The following is a 23,042-nucleotide window of genomic DNA, read 5'->3' on the forward strand; positions in this document are numbered from 1 at the left end:
TTGACAATTTCTGAGCACTGGGGTTAAGGGCTGACTCAGTGTGCTCTTCTGAGCCAGGCAGTTACACTGCGAATCTAAGGGCTGAGAAAAAGCGTTTATTTCGGGCTGAAAAACACGTTTTGAAAACTGTGTTGTTCCTACCCTATAAGTTACATGGGGGTTACCAAAGTTGCCAAAACATGTTTATTTCTGCTGAAAAACACGTTTTGACAATTTCTGTACACTGGGGTTAAGGGCTGACTCAATGTGCTCTTCTGAGCCAGGCAGTTACACTGCGATTCTAAGGGCTGACAAAACGCGTTTATTTCGGGCTGAAAAACACGTTTTGAAAACTGTGCTGTTCCTGCCCTATAAGTTACATGGTGGTGACCAAAGTTGCCAAAACGATCTTATTTCTGCTGAAAAACACGTTTTGACAATTTCTGAGCACTGGGGTTAAGGGCTGACTCAATGTGCTCTTCTGAGCCAGGCAGTTACACTGCGAATCTAAGGGCTGAGAAAAAGCGTTTATTTCGGGCTGAAAAACACGTTTTGAAAACTGTGTTGTTCCTACCCTATAAGTTACATGGGGGTTACCAAAGTTGCCAAAACATGTTTATTTCTGCTGAAAAACACGTTTTGACAATTTCTGTACACTGGGGTTAAGGGCTGACTCAATGTGCTCTTCTGAGCCAGGCAGTTACACAGCGATTCTAAGGGCTGACAAAACGCGTTTATTTCGGGCTGAAAAACACGTTTTGAAAACTGTGCTGTTCCTGCCCTATAAGTTACATGGTGGTGACCAAAGTTGCCAAAACGTCTTTATTTCTGCTGAAAAACACGTTTTGACAATTTCTGAGCACTGGGGTTAAGGGCTGACTCAATGTGCTCTTCTGTGCCAGGCAGTTACACTGCGAATCTAAGGGCTGAGAAAAAGCGTTTATTTCGGGCTGAAAAACACGTTTTGAAAACTGTGTTGTTCCTACCCTATAAGTTACATGGGGGTTACCAAAGTTGCCAAAACATGTTTATTTCTGCTGAAAAACACATTTTGACAATTTCTGTACACTGGGGTTAAGGGCTGACTCAATGTGCTCTTCTGAGCCAGGCAGTTACACAGCGATTCTAAGGGCTGACAAAACGCGTTTATTTCGGGCTGAAAAACACGTTTTGAAAACTGTGTTGTTCCTGCCCTAAAAGTTACATGGTGGTGACCAAAGTTGCCAAAACGTGTTTATTTCTGCTGAAAAACACGATTTGACAATTTCTGAGCACTGGGGTTAAGGGCTGACTCAATGTGCTCTTCTGAGCCAGGCAGTTACACTGCGAATCTAAGGGCTGAGAAAAAGCGTTTATTTCGGGCTGAAAAACACGTTTTGAAAACTGTGCTGTTCCTGCCCTATAAGTTACATGGTGGTGACCAAAGTTGCCAAAACGTCTTTATTTCTGCTGAAAAACACGTTTTGACAATTTCTGAGCACTGGGGTTAAGGGCTGACTCAATGTGCTCTTCTGAGCCAGGCAGTTACACTGCGAATCTAAGGGCTGAGAAAAAGCGTTTATTTCGGGCTGAAAAACACGTTTTGAAAACTGTGTTGTTCCTGCCCTATAAGTTACACGGGGGTTACCAAAGTTGCCAAAACATGTTTATTTCTGCTGAAAAACACGTTTTGACAATTTCTGTACACTGGGGTTAAGGGCTGACTCAATGTGCTCTTCTGAGCCAGGCAGTTACACAGCAATTCTAAAGGCTGACAAAACGCGTTTATTTCGGGCTGAAAAACACGTTTTGAAAACTGTGTTGTTCCTGCCCTATAAGTTACATGGTGGTGACCAAAGTTGCCAAAACGTCTTTATTTCTGCTGAAAAACACGTTTTGACAATTTCTGAGCACTGGGGTTAAGGGCTGACTCAATCTGCTCTTCTGAGCCAGGCAGTTACACTGCGAATCTAAGGGCTGAGAAAAAGCGTTTATTTCGGGCTGAAAAACACGTTTTGAAAACTGTGTTGTTCCTACCCTATAAGTTACATGGGGGTTACCAAAGTTGCCAAAACATGTTTATTTCAGCTGAAAAACACGTTTTGACAATTTCTGTACACTGGGGTTAAGGGCTGACTCAATGTGCTCTTCTGAGCCAGGCAGTTACACAGCGATTCTAAGGGCTGACAAAACGCGTTTATTTCGGGCCGAAAAACACGTTTTGAAAACTGTGTTGTTCCTGCCCTATAAGTTACATGGGGGTTACCAAAGTTGCCAAAACATGTTTATTTCTGCTGAAAAACACGTTTTGACAATTTCTGTACACTGGGGTTAAGGGCTGACTCAATGTGCTCTTCTGAGCCAGGCAGTTACACTGCGATTCTAAGGGCTGACAAAACGCGTTTATTTCGGGCTGAAAAACACGTTTTGAAAACTGTGCTGTTCCTGCCCTATAAGTTACATGGTGGTGACCAAAGTTGCCAAAACGATCTTATTTCTGCTGAAAAACACGTTTTGACAATTTCTGAGCACTGGGGTTAAGGGCTGACTCAATGTGCTCTTCTGAGCCAGGCAGTTACACTGCGAATCTAAGGGCTGAGAAAAAGCGTTTATTTCGGGCTGAAAAACACGTTTTGAAAACTGTGCTGTTCCTGCCCTATAAGTTACATGGTGGTGACCAAAGTTGCCAAAACATGTTTATTTCTGCTGAAAAACACGTTTTGACAATTTCTGAGCACTGGGGTTAAGGGCTGACTCAGTGTGCTCTTCTGAGCCAGGCAGTTACACTGCGAATCTAAGGGCTGAGAAAAAGCGTTTATTTCGGGCTGAAAAACACGTTTTGAAAACTGTGTTGTTCCTACCCTATAAGTTACATGGGGGTTACCAAAGTTGCCAAAACATGTTTATTTCTGCTGAAAAACACGTTTTGACAATTTCTGTACACTGGGGTTAAGGGCTGACTCAATGTGCTCTTCTGAGCCAGGCAGTTACACTGCGATTCTAAGGGCTGACAAAACGCGTTTATTTCGGGCTGAAAAACACGTTTTGAAAACTGTGCTGTTCCTGCCCTATAAGTTACATGGTGGTGACCAAAGTTGCCAAAACGTCTTTATTTCTGCTGAAAAACACGTTTTGACAATTTCTGCACACTGGGGTTAAGGGCTGACTCAATGTGCTCTTCTGAGCCAGGCAGTTACACAGCGATTCTAAGGGCTGACAAAACGCGTTTATTTCGGGCTGAAAAACACGTTTTGAAAACTGTGTTGTTCCTGCCCTAAAAGTTACATGGTGGTTACCAAAGTTGCCAAAACGTGTTTATTTCTGCTGAAAAACACGTTTTGACAATTTCTGAGCACTGGGGTTAAGGGCTGACTCAATGTGCTCTTCTGTGCCAGGCAGTTACACTGCGAATCTAAGGGCTGAGAAAAAGCGTTTATTTCGGGCTGAAAAACACGTTTTGAAAACTGTGTTGTTCCTACCCTATAAGTTACATGGGGGTTACCAAAGTTGCCAAAACATGTTTATTTCTGCTGAAAAACACATTTTGACAATTTCTGTACACTGGGGTTAAGGGCTGACTCAATGTGCTCTTCTGAGCCAGGCAGTTACACAGCGATTCTAAGGGCTGACAAAACGCGTTTATTTCGGGCTGAAAAACACGTTTTGAAAACTGTGTTGTTCCTGCCCTAAAAGTTACATGGTGGTGACCAAAGTTGCCAAAACGTGTTTATTTCTGCTGAAAAACACGATTTGACAATTTCTGAGCACTGGGGTTAAGGGCTGACTCAATGTGCTCTTCTGAGCCAGGCAGTTACACTGCGAATCTAAGGGCTGAGAAAAAGCGTTTATTTCGGGCTGAAAAACACGTTTTGAAAACTGTGCTGTTCCTGCCCTATAAGTTACATGGTGGTGACCAAAGTTGCCAAAACGTCTTTATTTCTGCTGAAAAACACGTTTTGACAATTTCTGAGCACTGGGGTTAAGGGCTGACTCAATGTGCTCTTCTGAGCCAGGCAGTTACACTGCGAATCTAAGGGCTGAGAAAAAGCGTTTATTTCGGGCTGAAAAACACGTTTTGAAAACTGTGCTGTTCCTGCCCTATAAGTTACATGGTGGTGACCAAAGTTGCCAAAACATGTTTATTTCTGCTGAAAAACACGTTTTGACAATTTCTGTACACTGGGGTTAAGGGCTGACTCAGTGTGCTCTTCTGAGCCAGGCAGTTACACAGCGATTCTAAGGGCTGACAAAACGCGTTTATTTCGGGCTGAAAAACACGTTTTGAAAACTGTGTTGTTCCTGCCCTATAAGTTACATGGTGGTGACCAAAGTTACCAAAACGTGTTTATTTCTGCTGAAAAACACGTTTTGACAATTTCTGAGCACTGGGGTTAAGGGCTGACTCAGTGTGCTCTTCTGAGCCAGGCAGTTACACTGCGAATCTAAGGGCTGAGAAAAAGCGTTTATTTCGGGCTGAAAAACACGTTTTGAAAACTGTGTTGTTCCTACCCTATAAGTTACATGGGGGTTACCAAAGTTGCCAAAACATGTTTATTTCTGCTGAAAAACACGTTTTGACAATTTCTGTACACTGGGGTTAAGGGCTGACTCAATGTGCTCTTCTGAGCCAGGCAGTTACACTGCGATTCTAAGGGCTGACAAAACGCGTTTATTTCGGGCTGAAAAACACGTTTTGAAAACTGTGCTGTTCCTGCCCTATAAGTTACATGGTGGTGACCAAAGTTGCCAAAACATGTTTATTTCTGCTGAAAAACACGTTTTGACAATTTCTGAGCACTGGGGTTAAGGGCTGACTCAGTGTGCTCTTCTGAGCCAGGCAGTTACACTGCGAATCTAAGGGCTGAGAAAAAGCGTTTATTTCGGGCTGAAAAACACGTTTTGAAAACTGTGTTGTTCCTACCCTATAAGTTACATGGGGGTTACCAAAGTTGCCAAAACATGTTTATTTCTGCTGAAAAACACGTTTTGACAATTTCTGTACACTGGGGTTAAGGGCTGACTCAATGTGCTCTTCTGAGCCAGGCAGTTACACTGCGATTCTAAGGGCTGACAAAACGCGTTTATTTCGGGCTGAAAAACACGTTTTGAAAACTGTGCTGTTCCTGCCCTATAAGTTACATGGTGGTGACCAAAGTTGCCAAAACGTCTTTATTTCTGCTGAAAAACACGTTTTGACAATTTCTGAGCACTGGGGTTAAGGGCTGACTCAATGTGCTCTTCTGAGCCAGGCAGTTACACTGCGAATCTAAGGGCTGAGAAAAAGCGTTTATTTCGGGCTGAAAAACACGTTTTGAAAACTGTGTTGTTCCTACCCTATAAGTTACATGGGGGTTACCAAAGTTGCCAAAACATGTTTATTTCTGCTGAAAAACACGTTTTGACAATTTCTGTACACTGGGGTTAAGGGCTGACTCAATGTGCTCTTCTGAGCCAGGCAGTTACACAGCGATTCTAAGGGCTGACAAAACGCGTTTATTTCGGGCTGAAAAACACGTTTTGAAAACTGTGCTGTTCCTGCCCTATAAGTTACATGGTGGTGACCAAAGTTGCCAAAACGTCTTTATTTCTGCTGAAAAACACGTTTTGACAATTTCTGAGCACTGGGGTTAAGGGCTGACTCAATGTGCTCTTCTGTGCCAGGCAGTTACACTGCGAATCTAAGGGCTGAGAAAAAGCGTTTATTTCGGGCTGAAAAACACGTTTTGAAAACTGTGTTGTTCCTACCCTATAAGTTACATGGAGGTTACCAAAGTTGCCAAAACATGTTTATTTCTGCTGAAAAACACATTTTGACAATTTCTGTACACTGGGGTTAAGGGCTGACTCAATGTGCTCTTCTGAGCCAGGCAGTTACACAGCGATTCTAAGGGCTGACAAAACGCGTTTATTTCGGGCTGAAAAACACGTTTTGAAAACTGTGTTGTTCCTGCCCTAAAAGTTACATGGTGGTGACCAAAGTTGCCAAAACGTGTTTATTTCTGCTGAAAAACACGATTTGACAATTTCTGAGCACTGGGGTTAAGGGCTGACTCAATGTGCTCTTCTGAGCCAGGCAGTTACACAGCGATTCTAAGGGCTGACAAAACGCGTTTATTTCGGGCTGAAAAACACGTTTTGAAAACTGTGTTGTTCCTGCCCTATAAGTTACATGGTGGTGACCAAAGTTGCCAAAACATGTTTATTTCTGCTGAAAAACACGTTTTGACAATTTCTGAGCACTGGGGTTAAGGGCTGACTCAGTGTGCTCTTCTGAGCCAGGCAGTTACACTGCGAATCTAAGGGCTGAGGAAAAGCGTTTATTTCGGGCTGAAAAACACGTTTTGAAAACTGTGTTGTTCCTACCCTATAAGTTACATGGGGGTTACCAAAGTTGCCAAAACATGTTTATTTCTGCTGAAAAACACGTTTTGACAATTTCTGTACACTGGGGTTAAGGGCTGACTCAGTGTGCTCTTCTGAGCCAGGCAGTTACACTGCGAATCTAAGGGCTGAGAAAAAGCGTTTATTTCGGGCTGAAAAACACGTTTTGAAAACTGTGTTGTTCCTACCCTATAAGTTACATGGGGGTTACCAAAGTTGCCAAAACATGTTTATTTCTGCTGAAAAACACGTTTTGACAATTTCTGTAAACTGGGGTTAAGGGCTGATTCAATGTGCTCTTCTGAGCCAGGCAGTTACACTGCGATTCTAAGGGCTGACAAAACGCGTTTATTTCGGGCTGAAAAACACGTTTTGAAAACTGTGCTGTTCCTGCCCTATAAGTTACATGGTGGTGACCAAAGTTGCCAAAACGTCTTTATTTCTGCTGAAAAACACGTTTTGACAATTTCTGAGCACTGGGGTTAAGGGCTGACTCAATGTGCTCTTCTAAGCCAGGCAGTTACACTGCGAATCTAAGGGCTGAGAAAAAGCGTTTATTTCGGGCTGAAAAACACGTTTTGAAAACTGTGCTGTTCCTGCCCTGTAAGTTACATGGTGGTGACCAAAGTTGCCAAAACGTCTTTATTTCTGCTGAAAAACACGTTTTGACAATTTCTGAGCACTGGGGTTAAGGGCTGACTCAATGTGCTCTTCTGAGCCAGGCAGTTACACTGCGAATCTAAGGGCTGAGAAAAAGCGTTTATTTCGGGCTGAAAAACACGTTTTGAAAACTGTGTTGTTCCTACCCTATAAGTTACATGGGGGTTACCAAAGTTGCCAAAACATGTTTATTTCTGCTGAAAAACACGTTTTGACAATTTCTGTACACTGGGGTTAAGGGCTGACTCAATGTGCTCTTCTGAGCCAGGCAGTTACACTGCGATTCTAAGGGCTGACAAAACGCGTTTATTTCGGGCTGAAAAACACGTTTTGAAAACTGTGCTGTTCCTGCCCTATAAGTTACATGGTGGTGACCAAAGTTGCCAAAACATGTTTATTTCTGCTGAAAAACACGTTTTGACAATTTCTGAGCACTGGGGTTAAGGGCTGACTCAGTGTGCTCTTCTGAGCCAGACAGTTACACTGCGAATCTAAGGGCTGAGAAAAAGCGTTTATTTCGGGCTGAAAAACATGTTTTGAAAACTGTGTTGTTCCTACCCTATAAGTTACATGGGGGTTACCAAAGTTGCCAAAACACGTTTATTTCTGCTGAAAAACACGTTTTGACAATTTCTGTACACTGGGGTTAAGGGCTGACTCAATGTGCTCTTCTGAGCCAGGCAGTTACACTGCGATTCTAAGGGCTGACAAAACGCGTTTATTTCGGGCTGAAAAACACGTTTTGAAAACTGTGCTGTTCCTGCCCTATAAGTTACATGGTGGTGACCAAAGTTGCCAAAACGTCTTTATTTCTGCTGAAAAACACGTTTTGACAATTTCTGAGCACTGGGGTTAAGGGCTGACTCAATGTGCTCTTCTGAGCCAGGCAGTTACACTGCGAATCTAAGGGCTGAGAAAAAGCGTTTATTTCGGGCTGAAAAACACGTTTTGAAAACTGTGTTGTTCCTGCCCTATAAGTTACATGGGGGTTACCAAAGTTGCCAAAACATGTTTATTTCTGCTGAAAAACACGTTTTGACAATTTCTGTACACTGGGGTTAAGGGCTGACTCAATGTGCTCTTCTGAGCCAGGCAGTTACACAGCGATTCTAAGGGCTGACAAAACGCGTTTATTTCGGGTTGAAAAACACGTTTTGAAAACTGTGCTGTTCCTGCCCTATAAGTTACATGGTGGTGACCAAAGTTGCCAAAACGTCTTTATTTCTGCTGAAAAACACGTTTTGACAATTTCTGAGCACTGGGGTTAAGGGCTGACTCAATGTGCTCTTCTGTGCCAGGCAGTTACACTGCGAATCTAAGGGCTGAGAAAAAGCGTTTATTTCGGGCTGAAAAACACGTTTTGAAAACTGTGTTGTTCCTACCCTATAAGTTACATGGAGGTTACCAAAGTTGCCAAAACATGTTTATTTCTGCTGAAAAACACATTTTGACAATTTCTGTACACTGGGGTTAAGGGCTGACTCAATGTGCTCTTCTGAGCCAGGCAGTTACACAGCGATTCTAAGGGCTGACAAAACGCGTTTATTTCGGGCTGAAAAACACGTTTTGAAAACTGTGTTGTTCCTGCCCTAAAAGTTACATGGTGGTGACCAAAGTTGCCAAAACGTGTTTATTTCTGCTGAAAAACACGATTTGACAATTTCTGAGCACTGGGGTTAAGGGCTGACTCAATGTGCTCTTCTGAGCCAGGCAGTTACACAGCGATTCTAAGGGCTGACAAAACGCGTTTATTTCGGGCTGAAAAACACGTTTTGAAAACTGTGTTGTTCCTGCCCTATAAGTTACATGGTGGTGACCAAAGTTGCCAAAACATGTTTATTTCTGCTGAAAAACACGTTTTGACAATTTCTGAGCACTGGGGTTAAGGGCTGACTCAGTGTGCTCTTCTGAGCCAGGCAGTTACACTGCGAATCTAAGGGCTGAGAAAAAGCGTTTATTTCGGGCTGAAAAACACGTTTTGAAAACTGTGTTGTTCCTACCCTATAAGTTACATGGGGGTTACCAAAGTTGCCAAAACATGTTTATTTCTGCTGAAAAACACGTTTTGACAATTTCTGTACACTGGGGTTAAGGGCTGACTCAATGTGCTCTTCTGAGCCAGGCAGTTACACTGCGATTCTAAGGGCTGACAAAACGCGTTTATTTCGGGCTGAAAAACACGTTTTGAAAACTGTGCTGTTCCTGCCCTATAAGTTACATGGTGGTGACCAAAGTTGCCAAAACATGTTTATTTCTGCTGAAAAACACGTTTTGACAATTTCTGAGCACTGGGGTTAAGGGCTGACTCAGTGTGCTCTTCTGAGCCAGGCAGTTACACTGCGAATCTAAGGGCTGAGAAAAAGCGTTTATTTCGGGCTGAAAAACACGTTTTGAAAACTGTGTTGTTCCTACCCTATAAGTTACATGGGGGTTACCAAAGTTGCCAAAACATGTTTATTTCTGCTGAAAAACACGTTTTGACAATTTCTGTAAACTGGGGTTAAGGGCTGATTCAATGTGCTCTTCTGAGCCAGGCAGTTACACTGCGATTCTAAGGGCTGACAAAACGCGTTTATTTCGGGCTGAAAAACACGTTTTGAAAACTGTGCTGTTCCTGCCCTATAAGTTACATGGTGGTGACCAAAGTTGCCAAAACGTCTTTATTTCTGCTGAAAAACACGTTTTGACAATTTCTGAGCACTGGGGTTAAGGGCTGACTCAATGTGCTCTTCTGAGCCAGGCAGTTACACTGCGAATCTAAGGGCTGAGAAAAAGCGTTTATTTCGGGCTGAAAAACACGTTTTGAAAACTGTGCTGTTCCTGCCCTGTAAGTTACATGGTGGTGACCAAAGTTGCCAAAACGTCTTTATTTCTGCTGAAAAACACGTTTTGACAATTTCTGAGCACTGGGGTTAAGGGCTGACTCAATGTGCTCTTCTGAGCCAGGCAGTTACACTGCGAATCTAAGGGCTGAGAAAAAGCGTTTATTTCGGGCTGAAAAACACGTTTTGAAAACTGTGTTGTTCCTACCCTATAAGTTACATGGGGGTTATCAAAGTTGCCAAAACATGTTTATTTCTGCTGAAAAACACGTTTTGACAATTTCTGTACACTGGGGTTAAGGGCTGACTCAATGTGCTCTTCTGAGCCAGGCAGTTACACTGCGATTCTAAGGGCTGACAAAACGCGTTTATTTCGGGCTGAAAAACACGTTTTGAAAACTGTGCTGTTCCAGCCCTATAAGTTACATGGTGGTGACCAAAGTTGCCAAAACATGTTTATTTCTGCTGAAAAACACGTTTTGACAATTTCTGAGCACTGGGGTTAAGGGCTGACTCAGTGTGCTCTTCTGAGCCAGACAGTTACACTGCGAATCTAAGGGCTGAGAAAAAGCGTTTATTTCGGGCTGAAAAACATGTTTTGAAAACTGTGTTGTTCCTACCCTATAAGTTACATGGGGGTTACCAAAGTTGCCAAAACACGTTTATTTCTGCTGAAAAACACGTTTTGACAATTTCTGTACACTGGGGTTAAGGGCTGACTCAATGTGCTCTTCTGAGCCAGGCAGTTACACTGCGATTCTAAGGGCTGACAAAACGCGTTTATTTCGGGCTGAAAAACACGTTTTGAAAACTGTGCTGTTCCTGCCCTATAAGTTACATGGTGGTGACCAAAGTTGCCAAAACGTCTTTATTTCTGCTGAAAAACACGTTTTGACAATTTCTGAGCACTGGGGTTAAGGGCTGACTCAATGTGCTCTTCTGAGCCAGGCAGTTACACTGCGAATCTAAGGGCTGAGAAAAAGCGTTTATTTCGGGCTGAAAAACACGTTTTGAAAACTGTGTTGTTCCTGCCCTAAAAGTTACATGGTGGTGACCAAAGTTGCCAAAACGTGTTTATTTCTGCTGAAAAACACGATTTGACAATTTCTGAGCACTGGGGTTAAGGGCTGACTCAATGTGCTCTTCTGAGCCAGGCAGTTACACTGCGAATCTAAGGGCTGAGAAAAAGCGTTTATTTCGGGCTGAAAAACACGTTTTGAAAACTGTGCTGTTCCTGCCCTATAAGTTACATGGTGGTGACCAAAGTTGCCAAAACGTCTTTATTTCTGCTGAAAAACACGTTTTGACAATTTCTGAGCACTGGGGTTAAGGGCTGACTCAATGTGCTCTTCTGAGCCAGACAGTTACACTGCGAATCTAAGGGCTGAGAAAAAGCGTTTATTTCGGGCTGAAAAACACGTTTTGAAAACTGTGTTGTTCCTGCCGTATAAGTTACACGGGGGTTACCAAAGTTGCCAAAACATGTTTATTTCTGCTGAAAAACACGTTTTGACAATTTCTGTACACTGGGGTTAAGGGCTGACTCAATGTGCTCTTCTGAGCCAGGCAGTTACACTGCGATTCTAAGGGCTGACAAAACGCGTTTATTTCGGGCTGAAAAACACGTTTTGAAAACTGTGCTGTTCCTGCCCTATAAGTTACATGGTGGTGACCAAAGTTGCCAAAACGTCTTTATTTCTGTTGAAAAACACGTTTTGACAATTTCTGAGCACTGGGGTTAAGGGCTGACTCAATGTGCTCTTCTGAGCCAGGCAGTTACACTGCGAATCTAAGGGCTGAGAAAAAGCGTTTATTTCGGGCTGAAAAACACGTTTTGAAAACTGTGTTGTTCCTACCCTATAAGTTACATGGGGGTTACCAAAGTTGCCAAAACATGTTTATTTCTGCTGAAAAACACGTTTTGACAATTTCTGTACACTGGGGTTAAGGGCTGACTCAATGTGCTCTTCTGAGCCAGGCAGTTACACTGCGATTCTAAGGGCTGACAAAACGCGTTTATTTCGGGCTGAAAAACACGTTTTGAAAACTGTGCTGTTCCTGCCCTATAAGTTACATGGTGGTGACCAAAGTTGCCAAAACGTCTTTATTTCTGCTGAAAAACACGTTTTGACAATTTCTGAGCACTGGGGTTAAGGGCTGACTCAATGTGCTCTTCTGAGCCAGGCAGTTACACTGCGAATCTAAGGGCTGAGAAAAAGCGTTTATTTCGGGCTGAAAAACACGTTTTGAAAACTGTGTTGTTCCTACCCTATAAGTTACATGGGGGTTACCAAAGTTGCCAAAACATGTTTATTTCTGCTGAAAAACACGTTTTGACAATTTCTGAGCACTGGGGTTAAGGGCTGACTCAATGTGCTCTTCTGAGCCAGGCAGTTACACTGCGAATCTAAGGGCTGAGAAAAAGCGTTTATTTCGGGCTGAAAAACACGTTTTGAAAACTGTGTTGTTCCTGCCCTATAAGTTACACGGGGGTTACCAAAGTTGCCAAAACATGTTTATTTCTGCTTAAAAACACGTTTTGACAATTTCTGTACACTGGGGTTAAGGGCTGACTCAATGTGCTCTTCTGAGCCAGGCAGTTACACAGCAATTCTAAAGGCTGACAAAACGCGTTTATTTCGGGCTGAAAAACACGTTTTGAAAAATGTGTTGTTCCTGCCCTATAAGTTACATGGTGGTGACCAAAGTTGCCAAAACGTCTTTATTTCTGCTGAAAAACACTTTTTGACAATTTCTGAGCACTGGGGTTAAGGGCTGACTCAATCTGCTCTTCTGAGCCAGGCAGTTACACTGCGAATCTAAGGGCTGAGAAAAAGCGTTTATTTCGGGCTGAAAAACACGTTTTGAAAACTGTGTTGTTCCTACCCTATAAGTTACATGGGGGTTACCAAAGTTGCCAAAACATGTTTATTTCAGCTGAAAAACACGTTTTGACAATTTCTGTACACTGGGGTTAAGGGCTGACTCAATGTGCTCTTCTGAGCCAGGCAGTTACACAGCGATTCTAAGGGCTGACAAAACGCGTTTATTTCGGGCCGAAAAACACGTTTTGAAAACTGTGTTGTTCCTGCCCTATAAGTTACATGGGGGTTACCAAAGTTGCCAAAACATGTTTATTTCTGCTGAAAAACACGTTTTGACAATTTCTGTACACTGGGGTTAAGGGCTGACTCAATGTGCTCTTCTGAGCCAGGCAGTTACACTGCGATTCTAAGGGCTGACAAAACGCGTTTATTTCGGGCTGAAAAACACGTTTTGAAAACTGTGCTGTTCCTGCCCTATAAGTTACATGGTGGTGACCAAAGTTGCCAAAACGTCTTTATTTCTGCTGAAAAACACGTTTTGACAATTTCTGAGCACTGGGGTTAAGGGCTGACTCAATGTGCTCTTCTGAGCCAGGCAGTTACACTGCGAATCTAAGGGCTGAGAAAAAGCGTTTATTTCGGGCTGAAAAACACGTTTTGAAAACTGTGCTGTTCCTGCCCTATAAGTTACATGGTGGTGACCAAAGTTATCAAAACATGTTTATTTCTTTTGAAAAACACGTTTTGACAATTTCTGAGCACTGGGGTTAAGGGCTGACTCAGTGTGCTCTTCTGAGCCAGGCAGTTACACTGCGAATCTAAGGGATGAGAAAAAGCGTTTATTTCGGGCTGAAAAACACGTTTTGAAAACTGTGTTGTTCCTACCCTATAAGTTACATGGGGGTTACCAAAGTTGCCAAAACATGTTTATTTCTGCTGAAAAACACGTTTTGACAATTTCTGTAAACTGGGGTTAAGGGCTGACTCAATGTGCTCTTCTGAGCAAGGCAGTTACACTGCGATTCTAAGGGCTGACAAAACGCGTTCATTTCGGGCTGAAAAACACGTTTTGAAAACTGTGCTGTTCCTGCCCTATAAGTTACATGGTGGTGACCAAAGTTGCCAAAACGTCTTTATTTCTGCTGAAAAACACGTTTTGACAATTTCTGAGCACTGGGGTTAAGGGCTGACTCAATGTGCTCTTCTGAGCCAGGCAGTTACACTGCGAATCTAAGGGCTGAGAAAAAGCGTTTATTTCGGGCTGAAAAACACGTTTTGAAAACTGTGCTGTTCCTGCCCTGTAAGTTACATGGTGGTGACCAAAGTTGCCAAAACGTGTTTATTTCTGCTGAAAAACACATTTTGACAATTTCTGTACACTGGGGTTAAGTGCTGACTCAATGTGCTCTTCTGAGCCAGGCAGTTACACAGCGATTCTAAGGGCTGACAAAACGCGTTTATTTCGGGCTGAAAAACACGTTTTGAAAACTGTGTTGTTCCTGCCCTATAAGTTACATGGGGGTTACCAAAGTTGCCAAAACATGTTTATTTCTGCTGAAAAACACGTTTTGACAATTTCTGTACACTGGGGTTAAGGGCTGACTCAATGTGCTCTTCTGAGCCAGGCAGTTACACTGCGAATCTAAGGGCTGAGAAAAAGCGTTTATTTCGGGCTGAAAAACAAGTTTTGAAAACTGTGCTGTTCCTGCCCTGTAAGTTACATGGTGGTGACCAAAGTTGCCAAAACGTGTTTATTTCTGCTGAAAAACACATTTTGACAATTTCTGTACACTGGGGTTAAGTTCTGACTCAATGTGCTCTTCTGAGCCAGGCAGTTACACAGCGATTCTAAGGGCTGACAAAACGCGTTTATTTCGGGCTGAAAAACACGTTTTGAAAACTGTGTTGTTCCTACCCTATAAGTTACATGGGGGTTACCAAAATTGCCAAAACATGTTTATTTCTGCTGAAAAACACGTTTTGACAATTTCTGAGCACTGGGGTTAAGGGCTGACTCAGTGTGCTCTTCTGAGCCAGGCAGTTACACTGCGAATCTAAGGGCTGAGAAAAAGCGTTTATTTCGGGCTGAAAAACACGTTTTGAAAACTGTGTTGTTCCTACCCTATAAGTTACATGGGGGGTACCAAAGTTGCCAAAACATGTTTATTTCTGCTGAAAAACAAGTTTTGACAATTTCTGTACACTGGGGTTAAGGGCTCACTCAATGTGCTCTTCTGAGCCAGGCAGTTACACAGCGATTCTAAGGGCTGACAAAACGCGTTTATTTCGGGCTGAAAAACACGTTTTGAAAACTGTGCTGTTCCTGCCCTATAAGTTACATGGAGGTTACCAAAGTTGCCAAAACATGTTTATTTCTGCTGAAAAACACATTTTGACAATTTCTGTACACTGGGGTTAAGGGCTGACTCAATGTGCTCTTCTGAGCCAGGCAGTTACACAGCGATTCTAAGGGCTGACAAAACGCGTTTATTTCGGGCTGAAAAACACGTTTTGAAAACTGTGTTGTTCCTGCCCTAAAAGTTACATGGTGGTGACCAAAGTTGCCAAAACGTGTTTATTTCTGCTGAAAAACACGATTTGACAATTTCTGAGCACTGGGGTTAAGGGCTGACTCAATGTGCTCTTCTGAGCCAGGCAGTTACACTGCGAATCTAAGGGCTGAGAAAAAGCGTTTATTTCGGGCTGAAAAACACGTTTTGAAAACTGTGCTGTTCCTGCCCTATAAGTTACATGGTGGTGACCAAAGTTGCCAAAACATGTTTATTTCTGCTGAAAAACACGTTTTGACAATTTCTGAGCACTGGGGTTAAGGGCTGACTCAATGTGCTCTTCTGAGCCAGGCAGTTACACAGCGATTCTAAGGGCTGACAAAACGCGTTTATTTCGGGCTGAAAAACACGTTTTGAAAACTGTGTTGTTCCTGCCCTATAAGTTACATGGTGGTGACCAAAGTTGCCAAAACATGTTTATTTCTGCTGAAAAACACGTTTTGACAATTTCTGAGCACTGGGGTTAAGGGCTGACTCAGTGTGCTCTTCTGAGCCAGGCAGTTACACTGCGAATCTAAGGGCTGAGAAAAAGCGTTTATTTCGGGCTGAAAAACACGTTTTGAAAACTGTGTTGTTCCTACCCTATAAGTTACATGGGGGTTACCAAAGTTGCCAAAACATGTTTATTTCTGCTGAAAAACACGTTTTGACAATTTCTGTACACTGGGGTTAAGGGCTGACTCAATGTGCTCTTCTGAGCCAGGCAGTTACACTGCGATTCTAAGGGCTGACAAAACGCGTTTATTTCGGGCTGAAAAACACGTTTTGAAAACTGTGCTGTTCCTGCCCTATAAGTTACATGGTGGTGACCAAAGTTGCCAAAACATGTTTATTTCTGCTGAAAAACACGTTTTGACAATTTCTGAGCACTGGGGTTAAGGGCTGACTCAGTGTGCTCTTCTGAGCCAGGCAGTTACACTGCGAATCTAAGGGCTGAGAAAAAGCGTTTATTTCGGGCTGAAAAACACGTTTTGAAAACTGTGTTGTTCCTACCCTATAAGTTACATGGGGGTTACCAAAGTTGCCAAAACATGTTTATTTCTGCTGAAAAACACGTTTTGACAATTTCTGTACACTGGGGTTAAGGGCTGACTCAATGTGCTCTTCTGAGCCAGGCAGTTACACTGCGATTCTAAGGGCTGACAAAACGCGTTTATTTCGGGCTGAAAAACACGTTTTGAAAACTGTGCTGTTCCTGCCCTATAAGTTACATGGTGGTGACCAAAGTTGCCAAAACGTCTTTATTTCTGCTGAAAAACACGTTTTGACAATTTCTGAGCACTGGGGTTAAGGGCTGACTCAATGTGCTCTTCTGAGCCTGGCAGTTACACTGCGAATCTAAGGGCTGAGAAAAAGCGTTTATTTCGGGCTGAAAAACACGTTTTGAAAACTGTGTTGTTCCTACCCTATAAGTTACATGGGGGTTACCAAAGTTGCCAAAACATGTTTATTTCAGCTGAAAAACACGTTTTGACAATTTCTGTACACTGGGGTTAAGGGCTGACTCAATGTGCTCTTCTGAGCCAGGCAGTTACACAGCGATTCTAAGGGCTGACAAAACGCGTTTATTTCGGGCCGAAAAACACGTTTTGAAAACTGTGTTGTTCCTGCCCTATAAGTTACATGGGGGTTACCAAAGTTGCCAAAACATGTTTATTTCTGCTGAAAAACACGTTTTGACAATTTCTGTACACTGGGGTTAAGGGCTGACTCAATGTGCTCTTCTGAGCCAGGCAGTTACACTGCGATTCTAAGGGCTGACAAAACGCGTTTATTTCGGGCTGAAAAACACGTTTTGAAAACTGTGCTTTTCCTGCCCTATAAGTTACATGGTGGTGACCAAAGTTGCCAAAACGTCTTTATTTCTGCTGAAAAACACGTTTTGACAATTTCTGAGCACTGGGGTTAAGGGCTGACTCAATGTGCTCTTCTGAGCCAGGCAGTTACACTGCGAATCTAAGGGCTGAGAAAAAGCGTTTATTTCGGGCTGAAAAACACGTTTTGAAAACTGTGCTGTTCCTGCCCTATAAGTTACATGGTGGTGACCAAAGTTATCAAAACATGTTTATTTCTGCTGAAAAACACGTTTTGACAATTTCTGAGCACTGGGGTTAATGGCTGACTCAGTGTGCTCTTCTGAGCCAGGCAGTTACACTGCGAATCTAAGGGATGAGAAAAAGCGTTTATTTCGGGCTGAAAAACACGTTTTGAAAACTGTGTTGTTCCTACCCTATAAGTTACATGGGGGTTACCAAAGTTGCCAAAACATGTTTATTTCTGCTGAAAAACACGTTTTGACAATTTCTGTAAACTGGGGTTAAGGGCTGACTCAATGTGCTCTTCTGAGCAAGGCAGTTACACTGCGATTCTAAGGGCTGACAAAACGCCTTTATTTCGGGCTGAAAAACACGTTTTGAAAACTGTGCTGTTCCTGCCCTATAAGTTACATGGTGGTGACCAAAGTTGCCAAAACGTCTTTATTTCTGCTGAAAAACACGTTTTGACAATTTCTGAGCACTGGGGTTAAGGGCTGACTCAATGTGCTCTTCTGAGCCAGGCAGTTACACTGCGAATCTAAGGGCTGAGAAAAAGCGTTTATTTCGGGCTGAAAAACACGTTTTGAAAACTGTGCTGTTCCTGCCCTGTAAGTTACATGGTGGTGACCAAAGTTGCCAAAACGTGTTTATTTCTGCTGAAAAACACATTTTGACAATTTCTGTACACTGGGGTTAAGTGCTGACTCAATGTGCTCTTCTGAGCCAGGCAGTTACACAGCGATTCTAAGGGCTGACAAAACGCGTTTATTTCGGGCTGAAAAACACGTTTTGAAAACTGTGTTGTTCCTGCCCTATAAGTTACATGGGGGTTACCAAAGTTGCCAAAACATGTTTATTTCTGCTGAAAAACACGTTTTGACAATTTCTGTACACTGGGGTTAAGGGCTGACTCAATGTGCTCTTCTGAGCCAGGCAGTTACACTGCGAATCTAAGGGCTGAGAAAAAGCGTTTATTTCGGGCTGAAAAACACGTTTTGAAAACTGTGCTGTTCCTGCCCTGTAAGTTACATGGTGGTGACCAAAGTTGCCAAAACGTGTTTATTTCTGCTGAAAAACACATTTTGACAATTTCTGTACACTGGGGTTAAGTGCTGACTCAATGTGCTCTTCTGAGCCAGGCAGTTACACAGCGATTCTAAGGGCTGACAAAACGCGTTTATTTCGGGCTGAAAAACACGTTTTGAAAACTGTGTTGTTCCTACCCTATAAGTTACATGGGGGTTACCAAAGTTGCCAAAACATGTTTATTTCTGCTGAAAAACACGTTTTGACAATTTCTGAGCACTGGGGTTAAGGGCTGACTCAGTGTGCTCTTCTGAGCCAGGCAGTTACACTGCGAATCTAAGGGCTGAGAAAAAGCGTTTATTTCGGGCTGAAAAACACGTTTTGAAAACTGTGTTGTTCCTACCCTATAAGTTACATGGGGGTTACCAAAGTTGCCAAAACATGTTTATTTCTGCTGAAAAACACGTTTTGACAATTTCTGTACACTGGGGTTAAGGGCTGACTCAATGTGCTCTTCTGAGCCAGGCAGTTACACTGCGATTCTAAGGGCTGACAAAACGCGTTTATTTCGGGCTGAAAAACACGTTTTGAAAACTGTGCTGTTCCTGCCCTATAAGTTACATGGTGGTGACCAAAGTTGCCAAAACATGTTTATTTCTGCTGAAAAACACGTTTTGACAATTTCTGAGCACTGGGGTTAAGGGCTGACTCAGTGTGCTCTTCTGAGCCAGGCAGTTACACTGCGAATCTAAGGGCTGAGAAAAAGCGTTTATTTCGGGCTGAAAAACACGTTTTGAAAACTGTGTTGTTCCTACCCTATAAGTTACATGGGGGTTACCAAAGTTGCCAAAACATGTTTATTTCTGCTGAAAAACACGTTTTGACAATTTCTGTACACTGGGGTTAAGGGCTGACTCAATGTGCTCTTCTGAGCCAGGCAGTTACACTGCGATTCTAAGGGCTGACAAAACGCGTTTATTTCGGGCTGAAAAACACGTTTTGAAAACTGTGCTGTTCCTGCCCTATAAGTTACATGGTGGTGACCAAAGTTGCCAAAACGTCTTTATTTCTGCTGAAAAACACGTTTTGACAATTTCTGAGCACTGGGGTTAAGGGCTGACTCAATGTGCTCTTCTGAGCCAGGCAGTTACACTGCGAATCTAAGGGCTGAGAAAAAGCGTTTATTTCGGGCTGAAAAACACGTTTTGAAAACTGTGTTGTTCCTACCCTATAAGTTACATGGGGGTTACCAAAGTTGCCAAAACATGTTTATTTCTGCTGAAAAACACGTTTTGACAATTTCTGTACACTGGGGTTAAGGGCTGACTCAATGTGCTCTTCTGAGCCAGGCAGTTACACAGCGATTCTAAGGGCTGACAAAACGCGTTTATTTCGGGCTGAAAAACACGTTTTGAAAACTGTGTTGTTCCTGCCCTAAAAGTTACATGGTGGTGACCAAAGTTGCCAAAACGTGTTTATTTCTGCTGAAAAACACGATTTGACAATTTCTGAGCACTGGGGTTAAGGGCTGACTCAATGTGCTCTTCTGAGCCAGGCAGTTACACAGCGATTCTAAGGGCTGACAAAACGCGTTTATTTCGGGCTGAAAAACACGTTTTGAAAACTGTGTTGTTCCTGCCCTATAAGTTACATGGTGGTGACCAAAGTTGCCAAAACATGTTTATTTCTGCTGAAAAACACGTTTTGACAATTTCTGAGCACTGGGGTTAAGGGCTGACTCAGTGTGCTCTTCTGAGCCAGGCAGTTACACTGCGAATCTAAGGGCTGAGAAAAAGCGTTTATTTCGGGCTGAAAAACACGTTTTGAAAACTGTGTTGTTCCTACCCTATAAGTTACATGGGGGTTACCAAAGTTGCCAAAACATGTTTATTTCTGCTGAAAAACACGTTTTGACAATTTCTGTACACTGGGGTTAAGGGCTGACTCAATGTGCTCTTCTGAGCCAGGCAGTTACACTGCGATTCTAAGGGCTGACAAAACGCGTTTATTTCGGGCTGAAAAACACGTTTTGAAAACTGTGCTGTTCCTGCCCTATAAGTTACATGGTGGTGACCAAAGTTGCCAAAACATGTTTATTTCTGCTGAAAAACACGTTTTGACAATTTCTGAGCACTGGGGTTAAGGGCTGACTCAGTGTGCTCTTCTGAGCCAGGCAGTTACACTGCGAATCTAAGGGCTGAGAAAAAGCGTTTATTTCGGGCTGAAAAACACGTTTTGAAAACTGTGTTGTTCCTACCCTATAAGTTACATGGGGGTTACCAAAGTTGCCAAAACATGTTTATTTCTGCTGAAAAACACGTTTTGACAATTTCTGTACACTGGGGTTAAGGGCTGACTCAATGTGCTCTTCTGAGCCAGGCAGTTACACTGCGATTCTAAGGGCTGACAAAACGCGTTTATTTCGGGCTGAAAAACACGTTTTGAAAACTGTGCTGTTCCTGCCCTATAAGTTACATGGTGGTGACCAAAGTTGCCAAAACATGTTTATTTCTGCTGAAAAACACGTTTTGACAATTTCTGAGCACTGGGGTTAAGGGCTGACTCAGTGTGCTCTTCTGAGCCAGACAGTTACACTGCGAATCTAAGGGCTGAGAAAAAGCGTTTATTTCGGGCTGAAAAACATGTTTTGAAAACTGTGTTGTTCCTACCCTATAAGTTACATGGGGGTTACCAAAGTTGCCAAAACACGTTTATTTCTGCTGAAAAACACGTTTTGACAATTTCTGTACACTGGGGTTAAGGGCTGACTCAATGTGCTCTTCTGAGCCAGGCAGTTACACTGCGATTCTAAGGGCTGACAAAACGCGTTTATTTCGGGCTGAAAAACACGTTTTGAAAACTGTGCTGTTCCTGCCCTATAAGTTACATGGTGGTGACCAAAGTTGCCAAAACGTCTTTATTTCTGCTGAAAAACACGTTTTGACAATTTCTGAGCACTGGGGTTAAGGGCTGACTCAATGTGCTCTTCTGAGCCAGGCAGTTACACTGCGAATCTAAGGGCTGAGAAAAAGCGTTTATTTCGGGCTGAAAAACACGGTTTGAAAACTGTGTTGTTCCTGCCCTATAAGTTACATGGGGGTTACCAAAGTTGCCAAAACATGTTTATTTCTGCTGAAAAACACGTTTTGACAATTTCTGTACACTGGGGTTAAGGGCTGACTCAATGTGCTCTTCTGAGCCAGGCAGTTACACAGCGATTCTAAGGGCTGACAAAACGCGTTTATTTCGGGCTGAAAAACACGTTTTGAAAACTGTGCTGTTCCTGCCCTATAAGTTACATGGTGGTGACCAAAGTTGCCAAAACGTCTTTATTTCTGCTGAAAAACACGTTTTGACAATTTCTGAGCACTGGGGTTAAGGGCTGACTCAATGTGCTCTTCTGTGCCAGGCAGTTACACTGCGAATCTAAGGGCTGAGAAAAAGCGTTTATTTCGGGCTGAAAAACACGTTTTGAAAACTGTGTTGTTCCTACCCTATAAGTTACATGGAGGTTACCAAAGTTGCCAAAACATGTTTATTTCTGCTGAAAAACACATTTTGACAATTTCTGTACACTGGGGTTAAGGGCTGACTCAATGTGCTCTTCTGAGCCAGGCAGTTACACAGCGATTCTAAGGGCTGACAAAACGCGTTTATTTCGGGCTGAAAAACACGTTTTGAAAACTGTGTTGTTCCTGCCCTAAAAGTTACATGGTGGTGACCAAAGTTGCCAAAACGTGTTTATTTCTGCTGAAAAACACGATTTGACAATTTCTGAGCACTGGGGTTAAGGGCTGACTCAATGTGCTCTTCTGAGCCAGGCAGTTACACAGCGATTCTAAGGGCTGACAAAACGCGTTTATTTCGGGCTGAAAAACACGTTTTGAAAACTGTGTTGTTCCTGCCCTATAAGTTACATGGTGGTGACCAAAGTTGCCAAAACATGTTTATTTCTGCTGAAAAACACGTTTTGACAATTTCTGAGCACTGGGGTTAAGGGCTGACTCAGTGTGCTCTTCTGAGCCAGGCAGTTACACTGCGAATCTAAGGGCTGAGAAAAAGCGTTTATTTCGGGCTGAAAAACACGTTTTGAAAACTGTGTTGTTCCTACCCTATAAGTTACATGGGGGTTACCAAAGTTGCCAAAACATGTTTATTTCTGCTGAAAAACACGTTTTGACAATTTCTGTACACTGGGGTTAAGGGCTGACTCAATGTGCTCTTCTGAGCCAGGCAGTTACACTGCGATTCTAAGGGCTGACAAAACGCGTTTATTTCGGGCTGAAAAACACGTTTTGAAATCTGTGCTGTTCCTGCCCTATAAGTTACATGGTGGTGACCAAAGTTGCCAAAACATGTTTATTTCTGCTGAAAAACACGTTTTGACAATTTCTGAGCACTGGGGTTAAGGGCTGACTCAGTGTGCTCTTCTGAGCCAGGCAGTTACACTGCGAATCTAAGGGCTGAGAAAAAGCGTTTATTTCGGGCTGAAAAACACGTTTTGAAAACTGTGTTGTTCCTACCCTATAAGTTACATGGGGGTTACCAAAGTTGCCAAAACATGTTTATTTCTGCTGAAAAACACGTTTTGACAATTTCTGTAAACTGGGGTTAAGGGCTGATTCAATGTGCTCTTCTGAGCCAGGCAGTTACACTGCGATTCTAAGGGCTGACAAAACGCGTTTATTTCGGGCTGAAAAACACGTTTTGAAAACTGTGCTGTTCCTGCCCTATAAGTTACATGGTGGTGACCAAAGTTGCCAA

This window comes from Atractosteus spatula, chromosome 8, assembly GCF_055471065.1.
Source record: "Atractosteus spatula isolate fAtrSpa1 chromosome 8, fAtrSpa1.hap1, whole genome shotgun sequence".
NCBI classification, from domain to species: Eukaryota; Metazoa; Chordata; class Actinopteri; order Semionotiformes; family Lepisosteidae; genus Atractosteus; species Atractosteus spatula.